General features: G+C 36.4%; 1 long non-coding RNA gene across 1 annotated transcript; it reads left to right on the top strand.

Annotated features, from left to right (window-relative positions):
- The first annotated feature begins 16,043 nt into the window (after window positions 1-16,043).
- Window positions 16,044-16,486, top strand: LOC109147356. Its single transcript, XR_002048637.1, has 3 exons — window positions 16,044-16,146; window positions 16,257-16,333; window positions 16,435-16,486. It is a non-coding gene; the product is annotated as an uncharacterized LOC109147356 (long non-coding RNA).
- Window positions 16,487-18,353: the final 1,867 nt, after the last annotated feature.

Raw genomic sequence — 18,353 nt, 5'->3', positions numbered from 1 at the left:
GGGATTAAGCAATTAAGTGAATCTGTTGTCCGAAGTCTTGCATACAAGGGAAAAATGCGAAGAATTATACCTTAAGTAGATGAAATGACTACTTTACCCTTTCATTTAAAGTTCAATTTACCGTAATCTGACGAAATGACCTCAATTGGAAAGAAATTAAAAGTCAAGGGATGTAAAGTGTCCAAATTAAAAGTCGAGGACTAATTTTGAAAAATCAATATAGTCGGAGGACAATTGCTGGAATTAACTATATATATATATATATATATATATATATATATATATATATATATATATATATATATATATATATATATATATATATATATATATATATATATATATATATATATATAAGATAACCCTAAACCAAACATGATTATATTACATAACTTAATTTTAACCAAACACAGGAATCTAACATTCCCAGTAATCTAACATTCCTAGGAATCAAAGGTAATCTAACATTCCGTGAACCAAACGGCCCCTAAGAGTATGAATTCTGTACATAGAATAGATTAGTTGTTGTGTAACACACAACATATTATGTGTCTTATGTTATGAATTTATGTATTGTGTTGTGAAATTCTATGTCTATAGAACAGAAATTATTTACGTAAGTCAGATTGAAAAATAAATAAATATATAACATGTGTATGTGTCTTGCGTTGTCAGTTTCTATGTCTTATGTAATTCTGTACGTTAAGAGTATGAATTATGTACCTGAAATATATTATTAACTGTGTATAGACATGAGGAACGGGAAATTGAGAGTCCGTTAAAATTTAAAAATAAATATAATTATTTTAATCCAGGGTCTACAATACTATGTGGATCCTAGTCCAAGATATAAATTGCTGGGGATGTTATGTGAGGCTTAATTATAATGCGTGAAAATGGAATTCAAATTATATTAATAAGTAAAAATGAAATTCAAATGATATTAATAAGTACAAATGAAATTTAATAAAGGAAAAGAAAATACATTGCCTCTCAAAAAGAAAATACATTGGGTTCTCTCACATGGTGGCATGTGAGGGTGACCCAATAAGGGAACAGTGACAAGGATTTCCGCTTTTTCCGGACTCAAGTCTCTCTGTCGGGTATGGTCTACCCGACATTTCTATTCCTACGATGTAGCAACCCACCACTTCCTTAAAATGAAAATTTTAACCCATTTATCCCTTCTTCCGACTAGGTTGGCAATTTCAGTCCGCCCTTCGAATATTTACCCGAATTTATTTTACATGAATTGAGTTATTTTGGGTGATAGTGGGAGGTGAGTCGAGAGTGAGTTTTAAAAAAGTCAATTCATGGTGGGTTAGGTTGAATTCGAGTTCTATGTATAAAACTCGCTTAAAATCCCACCCGACCTACCATATATATAGAATAGTAAAATAAGTAGTACTAATATATAGTTAATTATAAAAGTTTCAATAACTTTGGGTAATTTTTTAGTATTTTTATATCTAAACTACTAAGTTTATTTTTAAAAATTAACAATTTAATTATTATATTTGAATAATTCTATTATTTTATGTTTTAGTATAACTAATGAATTTTATTATTTTATTATGTATAAGTAATTTTAATATTATTTTTTGAAAAAATAATAAGATGATAAGTGGTAGTGACAGGATAATAGGGTTGGCACCCGACCTGGATCATAAGTGGGCATCTGACCCGACATCACATGGGAACCCAACGGGCAAGACCCTAACGGACAAAACTCCAACAGTTTAGAATTCCAACAGGTGCCACCTTTACTGTCATTGAAGCCAGCATTGAAGCCACCATTGATGAGAGAGAATTAAAGGCTTAGGCTCCCCATTTATGTCCCATGTTGTTACCGTTAGGACTCTAAGTATAAATGAGGCTCTCCTCACTAGACAAGGACACGGTACTTTCCATACTGAAACTAAGGCAATACAACTATTGTCACTTTCTTATTCGTTACTTTATAATATATTTCCGGTAACATATTTACCGTCATTGGTGCTTTCATTGAGAGCCTGAGTCCCACACTCAAGCAGGCGACGACACACACAACTCATTCCTCTTTCAACAGTAAGCTTGAAAGAATGGTGTCCCACAGCTCCCACGGTTCCCGCAACGTGAACAATGGCAATGCCTCAGGTGACCTCCGGGACCAACTCACCAACAATCGCGGAGGAGACCTTCGAGAACAGCTCAACAACGGGAGGCCCGAGGACCTTCGAGACCAACTCAACAATGGAGGGGTGAACCAAGCCGTGAACCTCCAGGCGACTGCCGATGTCATTCAGCAAGCAGTGACGGCGCTAAATCAGGTGGCGGTGGGACTGCGAGGCCAAGTGCCCCCGCCGCGGCCCCAAGAAATAGGGGTGGAGACCCAAAGAAGTGGACCGGCCAAACAACAACCAGGCCCTTCCCAATCTGCACCAGAACGATTGGGACAGAGGGCGCCAGTGCAGCAAAGATTAGGATCACGGGCCGAGGGATCCTCTACCAGAGGTCCTCGCCAACACGAAAACAGAGAAGCCGAGAGATCACCCACAAAGGAGGTGGGCAAGTCTCGAGAGCCAACCCCACGCCAACACGTTGATGAGTCGGCCTTACGTCGACACTTGGAGGAGCGACGCGTCGAAGAGCCGGCTCCGCGTCGGCACTCGGTGGGGAAGCGACGCGTTGATGAGCGGGTTCCACACCGACACTTGGAGGAGCAGCAGTCGGCCCGGGTCGAGAGGCTGCAGAGAAGAATCGAGGAGTTAGCAAGAAGGGTGGAGGCACGGGAGCAGTCGCCGTAACCCGAGGTACGGATGGCAGCACCATTCTCCCCAAGCATCATAGACGTACCTTTGCCGAGGGACTTTAGGTTGCCCGCCATCAAGGAGTACACGGGGTCACTGAACCACGTGTCCACATGACGAGGTACAAGGCTGCTATGGTAATGATCGGGCCAGGGGACGCCATCATGTGCCGAGCGTTCTTGTCCACCCTGGATGGAGCGGCCCAAGACTGGTTCAACACCATCCCGGATGGGTCGATCCAAAACATTGGGGAGTTGTCCAAGAGCTTCCTGACATACTTCTCCGGTAGCATATAGCGTAAGAAACCCTTCTCTCACCTCTGTGCACTGAAGCAAGATAGAGGCGAGAGCCTCAAAGACTTCCTGATAAAATGAAAAAAGGAAGTCAATAATGTCTACGACTTCGACTCCAAGGCGGCGATCCCGATATTTATCCATGCCTTAAGATCAGGGTATTTCCACAAGCAGGTGAACGCCCACCACCCCCGCTCTTACGAAGATCTGATAAGGACGGCTAGCCGCTATGCCGAAGCAGAGGACGTGGACAGGAAGAAGAAGGACGAAGAGGATGGTAGGAAAGGTGGGAAGCCTGGGAAAGTAGGTCCGCCCAGCCAGGCACCACTCTCGAACCACCCGACCGCAGGGAAAGGCCGAGACCACGAACGACCTCGCCTGGTCCCTTTGCGTAATCTAACTCCTCTTACCCATCCCGTCAGTGTCATTCTAAAGCAAGCTGAGGAGATGGGGATGGTAGAATTCCCCGAGGAGTGCATGAAGGTCTCCCCAAAGGCAGACCAAACAAAGTATTGCAGGTTTCATAGGCAAGCCGGCCACGATACGAATGAGTGTCACGTTTTGAAGAGACAAATAGAAGAACTCATCCAACAGGGCTACTTCCTACATTTCGTCAAGCGATCCAAGCAGCAGCAACAGCTGCAACACAATCCACCAAAAAATGTCTGGAGGAATGAGGATGGCACTGAGCCGTCCACCTCGAACGCTAAAAAAAGATACCACGACCAAATATCTGAGCAGAATGATAGCGAGAAAGAAACCGAGGTGGCGCCCAGACGACAAAAGAAGCACAGCATACACTTTATCTATGGTGGACCCGCCGGGGGCGACACGCCCGCGGAAAGAAAGAAGTGGAGCCGGCAGCTATACGTGGGAGAAGTGGTGAGTCTTCCCAGAGAAAAGAACAGAGACAGGAGGCCATCACATTCGCTGATGATGACCTCCCAGAGGGCCCGTTACCCCATCGTGACGCCCTGGTGATTGAGATTGACGTCAACGATGTCATTGTCCGCCGCATCTTAGTCGACACGGGAAGCTCAGTTAATGTGATGTATTACGACGCCTTCACCAAGTTAGAGATACCTAGGAACCAGCTCAAAGAAGTACGTACCCCACTCTCTGGATTTACGGGTGATACAGTGGAGACGGAGGGGTCAGTGGTCTTACCAGTGGAGATAGGCACGAGCCCTAACATTTGCAAACTTGACGTGGAATTCATCGTGGTAAGACTCACTTGTGCGCACAACATCATATTGGGAGGCCGGCATTGGAGAACCTCAAGGCCATAGTGTCGGTGGAACACTTGTGTATGAAGTTTCGTACTCCGAATGGGATAGGGGTCGTCAGCGGCCTACAGTTGTTACGTTAAAGCATGCAAAAAGTTTGGCAGAAAGGATCTACAAGTCCACATCATCTGCAAGGATGATCGATTGGGTATGGAGCTCGGAACATTTGATTAAGTATTTTCCTTAATATTCTGGTAATCATTTGGGACTAGTGTTTGGTAATTGCGGTCCGCCCGTTTTGTATTTTGAAATCTATTGGAATAATATCTCGTGCTCGTGGTCCGCTCATATTGTTTCAAAAAATTGAAAAAAAAAAAAGAGAAAAAAAGGGGACCTAGTCGCACGCCTCGGCCACAGGTTGGCCGAGACATGACTCGACTCAGATGGCCGAGGCGACCGCCGCGGCCACGGTTTGGCCGAGGCGCACGCCTCGGCCACGGTTTGGCCAAGGCGAACGCCGAAGTCCGTCTCGGAAAAAAAAAAATTAAATAAATAATAGGCCGGAGCCTGCCCCGGCCGCGATCGGTCGAGGCGACGCCTCAGCCGCGATCGGTCAAGGTGACACCTCGGCCACGGTGAGTCGAGGCGCACGCCTCGGCCACAGTCAGTCGAGGCGACGCCTCGGCCACGGTTGGTCGAGGCGACGCCTCGGCCACTATCAGTCGAGGCGATGCCTCGGCTACGAGCGGTCGAGGCGACGCCTCGGCCGCGATCGGCCGGAGGCACGCACCTCTGCCAACCTAGGCCAAAGCCTGTCTCGGCCAGCATAAAAAATAAAATAAAATCATATGTGATTTGTAAAATAAAATCACATACTCAGGATCAACCGGGATTCTTCACGATATCAAGCAAATTCAATCTTACTCCCTAGTCAACTCAAACACATCCGTTGACTCAAGAGTAGCGGGGACTGGTGACAGGATAATAGGGCTGGCACCCGACCCGGATCATAAGTGGGCATCTGACCCGACATCACATGGGAACCCAACGGGCAAGACCCTAACGGACAAAACTCCAACGGTTTAGAATTCCAACAGGTGCCACCTTTACTGTCATTGAAGCCAGCATTGAAGCCACCATTGATGAGAGAGAATTAAAGGCTTAGGCTCCCCATTTATGTCCCATGTTGTTACCGTTAGGACTCTAAGTATAAATGGGGCTCTCCTCACTAGACAAGGACACGGTACTTTCCATACTGAAACTAAGGCAATACAACTATTGTCACTTTCTTATTCGTTACTTTATAATATATTTCTGGTAACATAATTACTGTCAGGTAGGTACCCGTAGTGGGCGCCCACACCCAGGGGATGGGGGTGAATTTTGAAAAAGTCCACCCGATGCGGGTTGGGGATGAGGGTAGGTGGAGAAAATATATGGTGAGTCGGGTGATGGATGTAGCCTTTCCCGACTCATTGCCAACCTTACTTCCGACACCAACTTATTAATAATATATATATATATATATATATATATATATATATATATATATATATATATATATATATATATATATATATATATATATAAAATAGCCATTAATAACGTTAGGCCTATAACGGGAACTAAAAGATATCCGTCAAATTATTTGATGGAATGAATGATTAATTTTGTTTTAGTTTAACGGGAACTATTTTTTTTTTTTTACTATACTAATAAGAGCGAATAAAGTTATTATTTTTTAATTTTTTTTTATGTGTTAATACCCATTTTGGTCCTCCGACTATTAAGTAATACTTGATTTAGTTCCAAACTATTAAAAGTACCCAATTTTTTTTTTTTTGAAAATAAAAGTACCCAATTAAGTCCTCTAACTTTTAAAATCATAGCCAATTAAGACTTCCATAACAATTGTCATCTATCTACCGTTATTTTGAGGACAAAGAAGTCATTTTTTTTGCTCCAAACCCGTTTATCCCGTCTCCATTCTCAGCCGCACAACTTTCTTCGACATGGAACACTTCTTCCACTTTCTCCTTTACTCATCGCCTTCCTATTCTTTGTTTTCTTTGTCGCTGCAAAACACCAAAAAATAGACTTGGAAACGGCAAGGCAGGGTGTGGTAACCGGTCAAAGGAACTGTCTTCTTCCTCACTAGAAAGTCGCTAGTTAACCAAACTGTTGCGATGGTAAAAGCCTCCTACTGGCTATGTGAAGATCAATACTGATGGTAGTGCAACACATGGAAACAGCAAGTAGTGTGTGGTGGTGTTTATGCGATGAGAAAGGAGACTTGATCCTGGGATTTTCAAGAAATCTTGGCAGATGCAGCCCATTCGAACCAGAAGCCTGGTGGTATTCTATAACATTTTAGTAATTGAAGCATGCGCTCTATCTCAACTAAAAGCTTAAGCTGATAGTTAGATTTCACATTAATGATTAAATGCTCAACATGCCCCCTCACGTGTGCAGTGGATTCCAAGTAACACGTGGATGGTAGTCGCTTATCGATTTCACATTAATGGTTAAATGCTAACATTAGTAGGAGATGAACTTGGCCTTGAATCTGTAATATTTGAATCGGATGCGCTAAAAGTTTTGGAATGCATTTGCGGGCAAAGGACGGTCAAATGAAATTGGAGAAACTTCATCAAGAATCGCCACCGCTTTCTGGACTAGTCCACCAATGTCCTCGCCGCCTACCCCACCAACACCGCCGTCTTCCGCTGCCCCGTCTAGCAATAATCTCATTTCATATGCTTTGCAATTAACTAAAGCAATCACCCATAAACATAACCCAAATCAACTAAAAAGCAAAAGTTTATCCTCATTAACAACTAAAAGATTCCAACTTCAGTACAAATTTGTTAAATCAAAGTCCCATGGTTAACACCACTGGCATTCAAGATCAACCCCATAAAGAAAAAACGGAGAAAGAAAACGAACAAAAGCTACTAGTATTTGACTTAACAATGGGTTCATTGTTAGATAATAAATTTAGACTAACATGAACTGTAGTAAACGAGTAACCTGCCTCGTTGCAGCGGAAGCTTTAGGATCGCCCGAATATCCCCAGCCATAGTTGTTGGTATTGTCTCTGGGATGGTAAACCTGCAGAATGGACATTAGTGTTTTGTCTACCACTTCTCTCCCGAATACGTGATGGTGCGTGTCCTAAACTCGGGAGCTGTGGGAGGACTATTTTGCTTAGAAGCCTACATGCCATCAACATAGGCAGATATTCAGTTAAAGCTTAACTGAATATCCTGAGTTGCATAACAGATTAAGTCACTAATTGACTCAATCTCCTACTTGCACCACAGCCACCCAATAATACAATATATTATAATATATTGTATTTAGGGAAAATACTTACATTCTCCCACTTGGTGCAAGTACTGGCACAACCTTCATTAAAGAACAAAATACAAGAATCATAGTAATACGTCATCTACTAATCAAGTGAGTAATATATACTATGATCACATGCATTTATATTCTCTAACTTAGGTTCTTTATGAACAAACCCTACGTTTATTCTTAGTCCCTTAATGGATGTTTCTCAAAATATATTATGTGCACAACTGAAGGAAGAAACCATCCAAATTCACTGTATGATCTCCAAAATCTTAGAAGCATGCCTTAAGTAGAGATCTCTTAATGTTAGCATAATGCTAACTATATTCTATGACTTGTTTATAAGTTAACATAAACACTACCTCTAACGGCTAAGAGCTTGGAGTTGACACGTCTGTCACTCCCACTCATTAAGATAGCCCAAAAGATAGTCAAGTCACAGAAACATTCCAATGACATAAACCATAAGGTCTAAGTCAATAATTTGGAATCTTAAACATACACCAACTTCCCAAATAATCTCAAGGTTCACCTCGAAATTAATTGAACACTACGAGTCTTATTATGTCTTACAAAATTGTTTTGAGCCTTACAAACCAAAAATGGCCCAGGATCAATTTTGAAGAAACTAAAGACTCTGTTAATTGCTAAAGAATTTATTAATTGGCAGTGCACCACAAGTTAAATGTTTTCGTTCTAATAAATTCATTAATATTGTTACAACATTTTCATAAATATGTTGTACAACCAAACGTTCAATGAAATGAACTTATGAATTATAAGAACAAAAGACTAATTAATACTTGTGGAAACTTTTGGATTTGGAATGTATGAAAACAACTAAATCCATCAGCTTTAGTGGAGTATCTTAATGATCTTTTCTAAATAATCACTCCCACTGATTAAGATATTCTTTAGCCAAATTAATGATATAACACTCATAATTGATTTGACCAACTAAATAATGAAGATATAATTCTCCACCATTAGTTGGGCACACTAAATAATCAATATTTGGTTCCAATTATAGTCCAACTAAATGAATGATTAATGAGGACATGATTCTCCACCATAGTTGGACATACTAAAATAATAAAATACGCCTTCCAAAACCAAGTTGGAATTCGGCTCAGAAGATATATTTTATTATTGGAATCCAAAAGAAGTATATCATACCACGCAACTTACTATAGTTAATCCAAATAACCAAGTAAGCTTCGTGAAAAATAATTAATAAAAGGTGTATCTAAATTTTGGGAAGTGACTAAATACATGTTTTGCCAATGCAAACCATGAAACTTAGAATTATAATTGAACTAAATTTATAAATTCTAAGAAATTGGGATAAAGTTATTATCTAATGGTTTGATGAATTTATTGACATAAAACTTGCCTGTGGGCTAAAGTTTTAATTCTATTAAATTCAATTAAACACTTATGATAGTATTTTATCTCAATTACTAAATAGTCAGAAGAATCTAGTGACATAAAACTTGCTTGTGGGCTAAAGTTCTACTCAATTAGATCCAACTGAAATTTTATGATGAAACAAGTAGCAAATGAGTTGAAGAATCAAGTGACATAAAACTTGCCTGTAGGCTGAAGCTTTAATTCAATTAGATTCATTACAACCATTATGACAAAAAAACTTAAGAGATCATGTTCCTTATCTTAATCCCTGTGGGCAAATTAAGATATATGACCTAAAGTTTACATCATAAAATTAAGCTTCATGATAGAGGTGAATCTTTATTCCTATCATCACTGATAAACCTACTAAACTACATTCCGATACATAATTGCCTGTGGGCTAAATTATGATCATAGTTCAGTATTTCATCCTAATTAATCATACAAATATAACGAAATTGCCTGTGGGCTAAATTCCATCATATTACATACAATTAATCACAATTGATATGTCTAAAACTTTATATGACCCTAACATCTCAATATATAATTTTAACTGATTAAGGATGCTGTGGCTACTCCCCAACTAATTAAAATTATAAGATCACTAGACATTTATCAAATTTTATGTGACCCAACAACTCAATATATAATTTTAACTAATTAAGGATGCTGTGGCTACTCCCCAACTAATTAAAATTATAGGACCACTAGGCATTTATCATTGCCATCTTTATGTGATTTGAGCTTTAGACAATTTTTAGTAAATTAAAGATGCTGTGGCTACTCTTTAATTAATCTAGAAATTGTAATCACTTGGCAAAGGGGAAGTTAAAGCCTAACAAACGAATTAAACTAACACATGATAGCCAATTATTAGGTATACTCCCAGGAAAGTTGGTCGAGACGAAGCTCGGTTAAATACCAACTCCTTAGACAGAGTAGCGTCGCAAGGGGACTAGTAGCAACAAGGCTTTTAAGCCAGGGCCATAGAACTAGTATTCCTCCCCAAGAAACTTCCCTAAGTCATGTGTTCTCATGTTTGAAGTAAAATCGTTTGGGAGATCTATTCAATTGTAGATTCACTTATGGATAAGGCTTTAAATTGATGAACTAAATTAGCGGACTAAACGTGCTTAAATTCAGGCACTACCGTAGCTAAAGTTTATGCATAGGTCCAACTTAATAAGGAACTAATATAATTCCATCCTAAAGTATGCATTTCTAAAGGCATAGTAAAATTGCATAATTTAAAAAAAAAAAACATAATATTATGCGGTGGACAAGTATGCATAAAATCAAACATTAAACCCATATATTCTAAATAAATTGCATAAATGAAAACAATTTTAATATGAGCAATAACCTCAAGTATACAATTAATATTCAAAACAAGTATGACTTCTAACCAAAAGAAATCCAAAATTTGAATAATAATATAATAGATATATACTTTGAAAGGTTAAAAACTAGCCCACGTGAAAATGTTTTAATTGCATAAAATCAAATTTGTGAGAAGCAGGCTGAATTCACAAATATCAAGCCATAGTATATGTTTATTCGTAAATAAAAAACTCACAAATCCTAATGCATAATTAAACTTAATGTTATGCACTTAATGTGATTAAAGGCATAAAACAATCTAAAAGTATGAAAAAACATCAAATGTGTATTCAATTTTCCATACTTAACTAAATGTGGGCAATAACATCTAAAGTCATAATTCAAATACTAAATAAATTATGGGATAGATGTATAATAATGCCTAGAAAAGATGTTTTTCCAAAATTCTGAATTGATTAAAAAATCACTCTCCAAAACTCAATTAATAATATTATTAATGGCATAAAATTGCAAATAAACCAAAAGGACAATAAATAGCCATTAACAATATTATTATGTTAATTTGGAGACTAAATATGAAAAAAACAATAGTTAAAATTGTTAACCTTTAAATCATTTCGGATATAACTTCAAAATTTAATACAACTTAAGTCCGAAAAATAAATGCCACATAAATCTATTTGGAAACAATTCATGACTTAATAACATAAAAATAATGTTATCATTAATTAAAATATTAACAGTAATAAGGAGCATTATGATCACTGTTAACATTTATAATGACAAACATGGTCATACATATCTTAATGTTTCCATATTCTTAAGGATAAAATGTGACTAGTTCAAAATGGTTAACAGCTATAACAGTAGTTACCAATAATAAGAAATTGTAATTAATGATTTGCGTACCTTAATGATGCAAACTGCACCTATCGATAGCACTAACAGCGATAGTGAAGAAAGCCTCCAAAAATCTCCCATCTTCACGGAGAGTTTAGTTGAATCGCTCAATGGTACGTAACAGTTTATTGGTAACACTTAATTACCATTATTAATAATAATGGAAAAATGAAGTGACATGAGTAATCTTACCAATGTACCAAATATAGTAGATTACCATGAATGAGTAATTGTTATGAAAGATAACAAATGAGATTAGCCCCTAAATTTAATAACATTAATTAATAATGTAAATTAATAATAATTACAATAAATGTAAAACAGTAATTAAGGGATGCTAAATACTAATCTCAATTTACCACATAATAATTAATCAAGACTGTAATGAGTCGGAGACTAAAATTAAGGTATAACCAAATTACCTATAATGTAAAGGCAACATAACTATGTACATTGCTTACCATTAAGAAAACAGAATATTATGGTTAAGGCCCTGAAAACTATTAATAGATTAAAAACATAATTAACTTAAATAATAGTTATAATTCTTAATGGCCAAAACAATAATTATAAGTCTTAATGACTTCAAATGGTAATTGTAATCCTTAGATACTTAATGACTCAAAATCAGACAATGATAATAATTATAGAACAAAATTGTTTAAGTCAGGCCCATAAACCTTAATGTCCCAAGTTAATTATAACATGAATGATAAATGCTCTAATATGGAAATAGATCCAAACATTATATTATCACCAACGATAAATACCGTTAACAAAATACGGTAGTTAGTAATAACTGAAACTAAATAAACATGTTATAATCAAAATAAAAAGAATGTGCTACAATTATTATTAAAATATCAATCAAATAATAGTAGGATCCATACTGACCAAGATAGGTCCTAAATAGCTTGTTCAAAATAGGTTTTAAAGTCTCAAGTGAAAATTAGGACTAAAATATGCTCAAAATTAAATGAGAAACCAACAAACTAACTTAATAGGCTATATTGTCCAAAATTAGCCTAAGGATCCAAAATTGAATGATATTTAATATAAAATCTATGAGTTAATAATATGCTATATCCAACTTTAATAAATGCTTTTCTAAATGTACAATTATAATAAAATAATTTAAAAAATATACAAAGCATGTTTGGATTTTGCAAATTAATATATTATTAACTCATAAATACTAAATAAATTACAATAATTCAAGCAATTTTAATATGCACATCAATATTAAATTAAGATTCAAGTAGCAAATTTAATACTTAATATTTGTTCAAAATTGAATAATAATTTAATTGTGAATATAATGCCAAAATTGAGAGAAAACTTAAAAGGCATTAATACAATTCTCAATATTAAATTAAAATTCAAATAGCAAATTAAAACTTAATATTTTGCTCAAAATGAATAATAATTTAATTATGACAAGAATTCAAGAATTACTATAATTGTATTAATAATGGCAATAATTTAATCACAAATAATGCCATAATTAATTTCAATTTGAAATTTTTAATGCCAACATTTAAGAAAATAAAAACTAAAAGGCATTATTATTTCAAAAAAAAAACAAGCAATTACTAAATATTTACCATTTGCCAAAATAATATACAATATTAATTAAGGTCAAATTAATATGATAATATTAATCCTAATATATTACCATGCCAAAATTAATATGTATAAAACTAAATAAGGCAAATAAATATATGGTAAATAAAAAGAAGGAAATTGCTTTTGAATTAAACAGGCCGTACCAGGAGTCTTCTTCTTCCTACGAACCAGGCGTACCAGGGAGAGAAAGACGACACCAAGGTAGTAGTGCCGCTTTAAGGGGAAGCGATATAGCAACGGTTTTGCCGGGAAGCCAAGCCCGCCTCCGCTGGACCACCACGTCGCAATGCTAGTCCGGCAACGCCCTGAATTTGTAGTGGCGAGGATGAAGGCTTCTCTACTGCAGCACCGATGAAGAATAAAAAGCAACGGCTAGACCGGGATGCATCCATGGATGACGCCACCATGGCAGCCAGTGCCTCCCTCCATCACCAGCCAGAACCACAACGCCCCATGGCGCCGTTCATCCAGCGGCGAAGCTCACAGCGGAGATCGGAAAAACGACAGCCTTACGCCGGAAATCCGTGCCGTGCCGCCTTCGCCATCGCGCCGTCTCTCTACATCGATGGTCCGTCGACGCCGCAACTAAAAAACGCGGAGACCACGGTGCTGCCTCGCCAAAAACAACAAAAAAAAAAACCAGCGGTTCAAATCTCCCAAAAATATGTACTGTAATATGCTTAGGCAAGCATGGAAAAAAAAACTTTGTTGTTTTCCAGAAAACAAAAAAAAAAAACAAATATATTTTCAAAATATATATTCGTTACTGATTAATCAACTAGGCAGAGATTAATAGGGCTCTGATACCAAATGTTAGATAATAAATTTAGACTAACATGAATTGTAGTAAACGAGTAACCTGCCTCGTTGCAGCAGAAGCTTTAGGATCGCCCGAATATCCCCAGCCATAGTTGTTGGTATTGTCTCTGGGATGGTAAACCTGCAAAATGGACATTAGTGTTTTGTCTACCACTTCTCTCCCGAATACGTGATGGTGCGTGTCCTAAACTCGGGAGCTGTGGGAGGACTATTTTGCTTAGAAGCCTACATGCCATCAACATAGGCAGATATTCAGTTAAAGCTTAACTGAATATCCTGAGTTGCATAACAGATTAAGTCACTAATTGACTCAATCTCCTACTTGCACCACAACCACCCAATAATACAATATATTATAATATATTGTATTTAGGGAAAATACTTACATTCATAGCTCAAAAATGCAAATCGCAACAAATTTAAAAACAAAAATGCAATCTCGAAGAAACTTAAAAAAAAAAAAAAACAGCAACAAAATCCACAAGCTCTAAAGAATTTGAGTTGCGTTGAATAGAAATAATGGAGACTACCAGATCTGAGTGAAGAAATGCTCCGCGTGACTTCACCGGACCGACGGCTCCATCTCCGATTACTCGAAACCGTACAGAATACACCGAGGCGTAGACTATAGATACACTAAGTCGTATATATGCGTACCAGACTATCAGTGTATCAATAATATCAAAAGGACGTTTTTATCCCTCAAAATAGCGGCTGATAGATGACAATTGTAAGGGAGGACCAACTTAGGTACCGTTTTAAAAGTTAGAGGACTAAATTGGGTACTTTTGATAATTTGAGACTAAATCAAGTATTACGTAATAGTCGGATGACCAAAATGAGTATTAACTCTTTGTTTATTTTCTTACTTTACCCTCTATTATATTATATTCTTCTATTAAATATCCACACATTCTGTTAATATAAATTTTAGTAACGGAATATTCCGTTAACTATTTATTATTTTTAACTTATTGATTTTTCATAAGGAAGGTCTTAGGTTCGAACCTCATCCCAGTAATAAATTAAATAAATTATTAGCTACAACAGAAAACAATACATATGCATTTCTTTAATTTAGAATCATATGTCTGCGATGCATTTATTCAAAAATAATAATATATTCATTACCAAAAAATTTAAAAAGAGAGATAATTTCATTAGTTATATTGTTTTTATTTTCTACAAATGCAAAGATTTCTTACGTTCAAATTCATTAATTAAGTATATTTACTACATTGTCCATTGTCTTCTTTTTACACTATCTTGTAATTAAATATCAAAGTTATGCCAAGCACCTTGTGCTCAGATGGCGTGTAGTGACCTTAGTGGAGGTGTGTTGACTCTTTGTGTTTCATTAGGTTGAGAAAGTGACTCTTTGTGCTTCATTAGGTTGAGAAAGTATGTTTGAACAGATACTGCAATGTAATAGAGTCAACAACATTATTTCTATATTAAAATGTATAAACTTTTACTACCTTATCTAAATTAGGAATTTCTTTATCCACAAGAACTCATTCAACAATAATGATTGAATCAAAAGTACCTCGAGCAAAACACACTAGTACAAAGAAGCACATCCACTACACCTATTTCTTTATCCACGAGAACTCATTCAACAATAATGATTGAACCAAAAGTACCTCGAGCAAAACACACTAGTACAAAGAAGCACATCCACTACACCTATAAAAGTGTTTCCGCTACACCTGTACATGTGTAGCAGATTCCGGTGTCTGTGAAAGTGCTTGGCTTTCTGCGACACCTATACGCAATGGGTGTCGCAGCAAGTATTTCTTTTAATCATTGATTTCCGCGACACCCACTGAAAGGAGGGTGTCGCGAAAACCCATTTTTTTATAACGGCTTTCCGCGACACCCTCTCCACAGTGGGTGTCGCGAAAATTTTTAAAAAATATTTTATTTAAATTTTAAAAACTACTTAATTTTATTTATTCAAAACTTGTACTGCAGAATTTTTTAAAACCACCAAATGCACACAAAAAATTACAAAACTAATAACAACAAATTAAACTATGAGTTAATTTTCAAAATAGTTCTTTAATTATGGCCTTTTCTCAAATTGGTTCCTTAACTTTTAATTACACCCAAAGTAATCCTCTGACTATTGAATTTTAAGTCAAAATGATCATCTGTTAGTTTTGGCTTTAACCTGTTGTTAAAAAGAAGGGCAAAACAGACAATTTATATTGTTTATGGTTTAGACCTTTGACCATCCCATAAAAAAAAAATAAAAAAAAAAACAAACTTGACCCAAGTATTGTTCGATCATATCTCTTCTCCGACGCCTTCATTTTGAAATAGCTGCAAATGGCGTCCTCTACTCTAATCCGTGAATCGCATCCATGGAAGGACCTGAAAGTATGTAATTTTTCGCTATATTTATTTTATATTTAAAATTATTTTTCCTGAACTGCTGCTGCGGTTGGCTGTTGCGTGCGATGTGAAATTGTTGACGTTGAATAATGCAGGGCCATATTGACGAGATCGACAGTACTCATTTGCGCAACCTGATGAGCGATGCGGATCTCTGCAAGTCCATGATGGTGTATGAATGAATTCTTGTCTCATATCTTTCAATTTTTCACTCCAGTTTCCGTTTGATTTCCTGGACGATGGTTTCGATTGTGAGGTGGTTTATGTATTTAGGGAGTTCGATGGGATTTTGTTGGACTATTCAAGGCAGTGGGCAACTCTTGAGTCTGGCTGAGGTTGGTCTAGAAGTTTCGGTTTTGCAAAGAAATGGCAGAATTCAACATGAGAAGAGAAGAAAGATTGAAAGCTGCCGAGGAATGCACTGCCAAAAAACACTTGAAACGTCAGAAAAAAAAAAAAAAAAAGGGCTTGTGAAAGGGGTTTTGCCCTTTTTTTAATAGCAGGTTAATGTCAAAATTAACGGAAAATCATTTTGACTTAAAATTTAATAGTCGAAGGATCACTTTGGGTGTAATTAAAAGTCAATGATTCAATTTGAGAAAATTTTATAGTCGGAGGACCATTTTAGGAATTAACTCTTAAACTATCTATTCACAATGATTTTCAAATCAACACTAATAACTATGAACACAAACATAACTATATATACTTCACAATTAATAATCAACCCAATAAATCACCACAATATACTTATACTATCAACACAATAATAACAATCAACATATTTAAAATTGAAATCAAGATATACAATTCTTTAACAAAACATAAACATAAGTTAATAATAATAAAGATAATGTTTAAACCAAATAAAGTTACACGCACTTTTTTGTAAAGTATTGTGCCCACAACTCTCGAACTTCATCAATTTCGTTCATGAAGTAGGCTCTTCTTCAAATACCTAAAAAAAAATTTAATTAATCAAATTAGTAAACATGTTAATTGATAAATTATAATTTAAGTATACATATAGTTGTATTTAAATTACTTACCTATGCTTAATAACAATATCGAACATGTATCGCAGTATGTAGTATCCACATTCAGAGCCTCACGGTTGTTGTTGTGAGACCCCAAAATATTTTCCTCCAAAACTCATATTTTATCAAATTTCAAAATAAAATTATTTATATAATTTTCCTCCTACAATGGTTTTACCAATTTCAGTGAAGTCGCCGATTAGCGGAGGGATTCGAATTCGAACAGTAGGATTTGGGTCGGGTGAAGTCGCCGATTTCAGATAGTAGAATTAGGGGAATTATAGTCACGTCACTAAAAAGACTCCATCTCATTTAATTAAGGCCACGTCACTAACAAATAAGTCGAAATCAACAAGCAACATGCACCATGTCATAGTGTTTACTGGAAAACCTATAAAAAAAAGGCTAGGCGGGAAAAAAATGGTTTATGGCTCAAAATATCACTTATTAAAGATTATGGTGCGGTATGAATAATTAGGAATGGTTCATGGTGCGGGATGACACTTTAGCCTTCCTTTTATTCTTGTGATGAGTTCCATGATTGTGAGGATTTTGGTTGGGGGATGAGGAGATTTTTTGGGCGTGATGAAGGGGATAATAAGCAGATCTTTGAGAACGATATTCATATTTAGGGTGGAGTGGTTATCAATTATGAAAATGAAAAAGAAGAGTCGGAAGAAAATATTGAAAACAATTGGGTGTTGGTTGATAAGAGTGCTTTGTATGATAAAAAAAATAAAAAAATAAAAAAAATAAAAAAACCATAACAGTGGAAGAGAAGAGAGTGAGATGAAAAAGGAAGTGCAAAGCAACCTTGAGGGAATGAGCTTAATTCTTTATGTAATCCCTTGTTTAACTTTGAAACAAATTTTACACTCGGTTCTTATTGATGAATTTGAGAATGCCCGACATTTGGGGGCATATTTCAAAGGAAAAGTGGGCGGGACGCATGGCAAGGTCTCAATCCTTGTGTGCTTTGATAAATGAAGAGCGTTGTGTCTAGCCAAGGACGTAAAACGTGGTGCATCTTGGGTGGCAACCCAAGGAAAAATTTTGTATTATTTTTTTTCTTTTATATTTGTTTTGGTATTTTTGTATGTGTGTATTTGAGCTAACATTGTAGAGAAAGTCACTAAGGAGCCTACAATTTCACAT

Source organism: Ipomoea nil, unplaced genomic scaffold (assembly GCF_001879475.1).
Source record: "Ipomoea nil cultivar Tokyo-kokei standard unplaced genomic scaffold, Asagao_1.1 scaffold1993, whole genome shotgun sequence".
NCBI classification, from domain to species: Eukaryota; Viridiplantae; Streptophyta; class Magnoliopsida; order Solanales; family Convolvulaceae; genus Ipomoea; species Ipomoea nil.
Note: the sequence above shows the minus strand (reverse complement) of the source record. Positions and strands in the feature narration are given on the sequence as shown.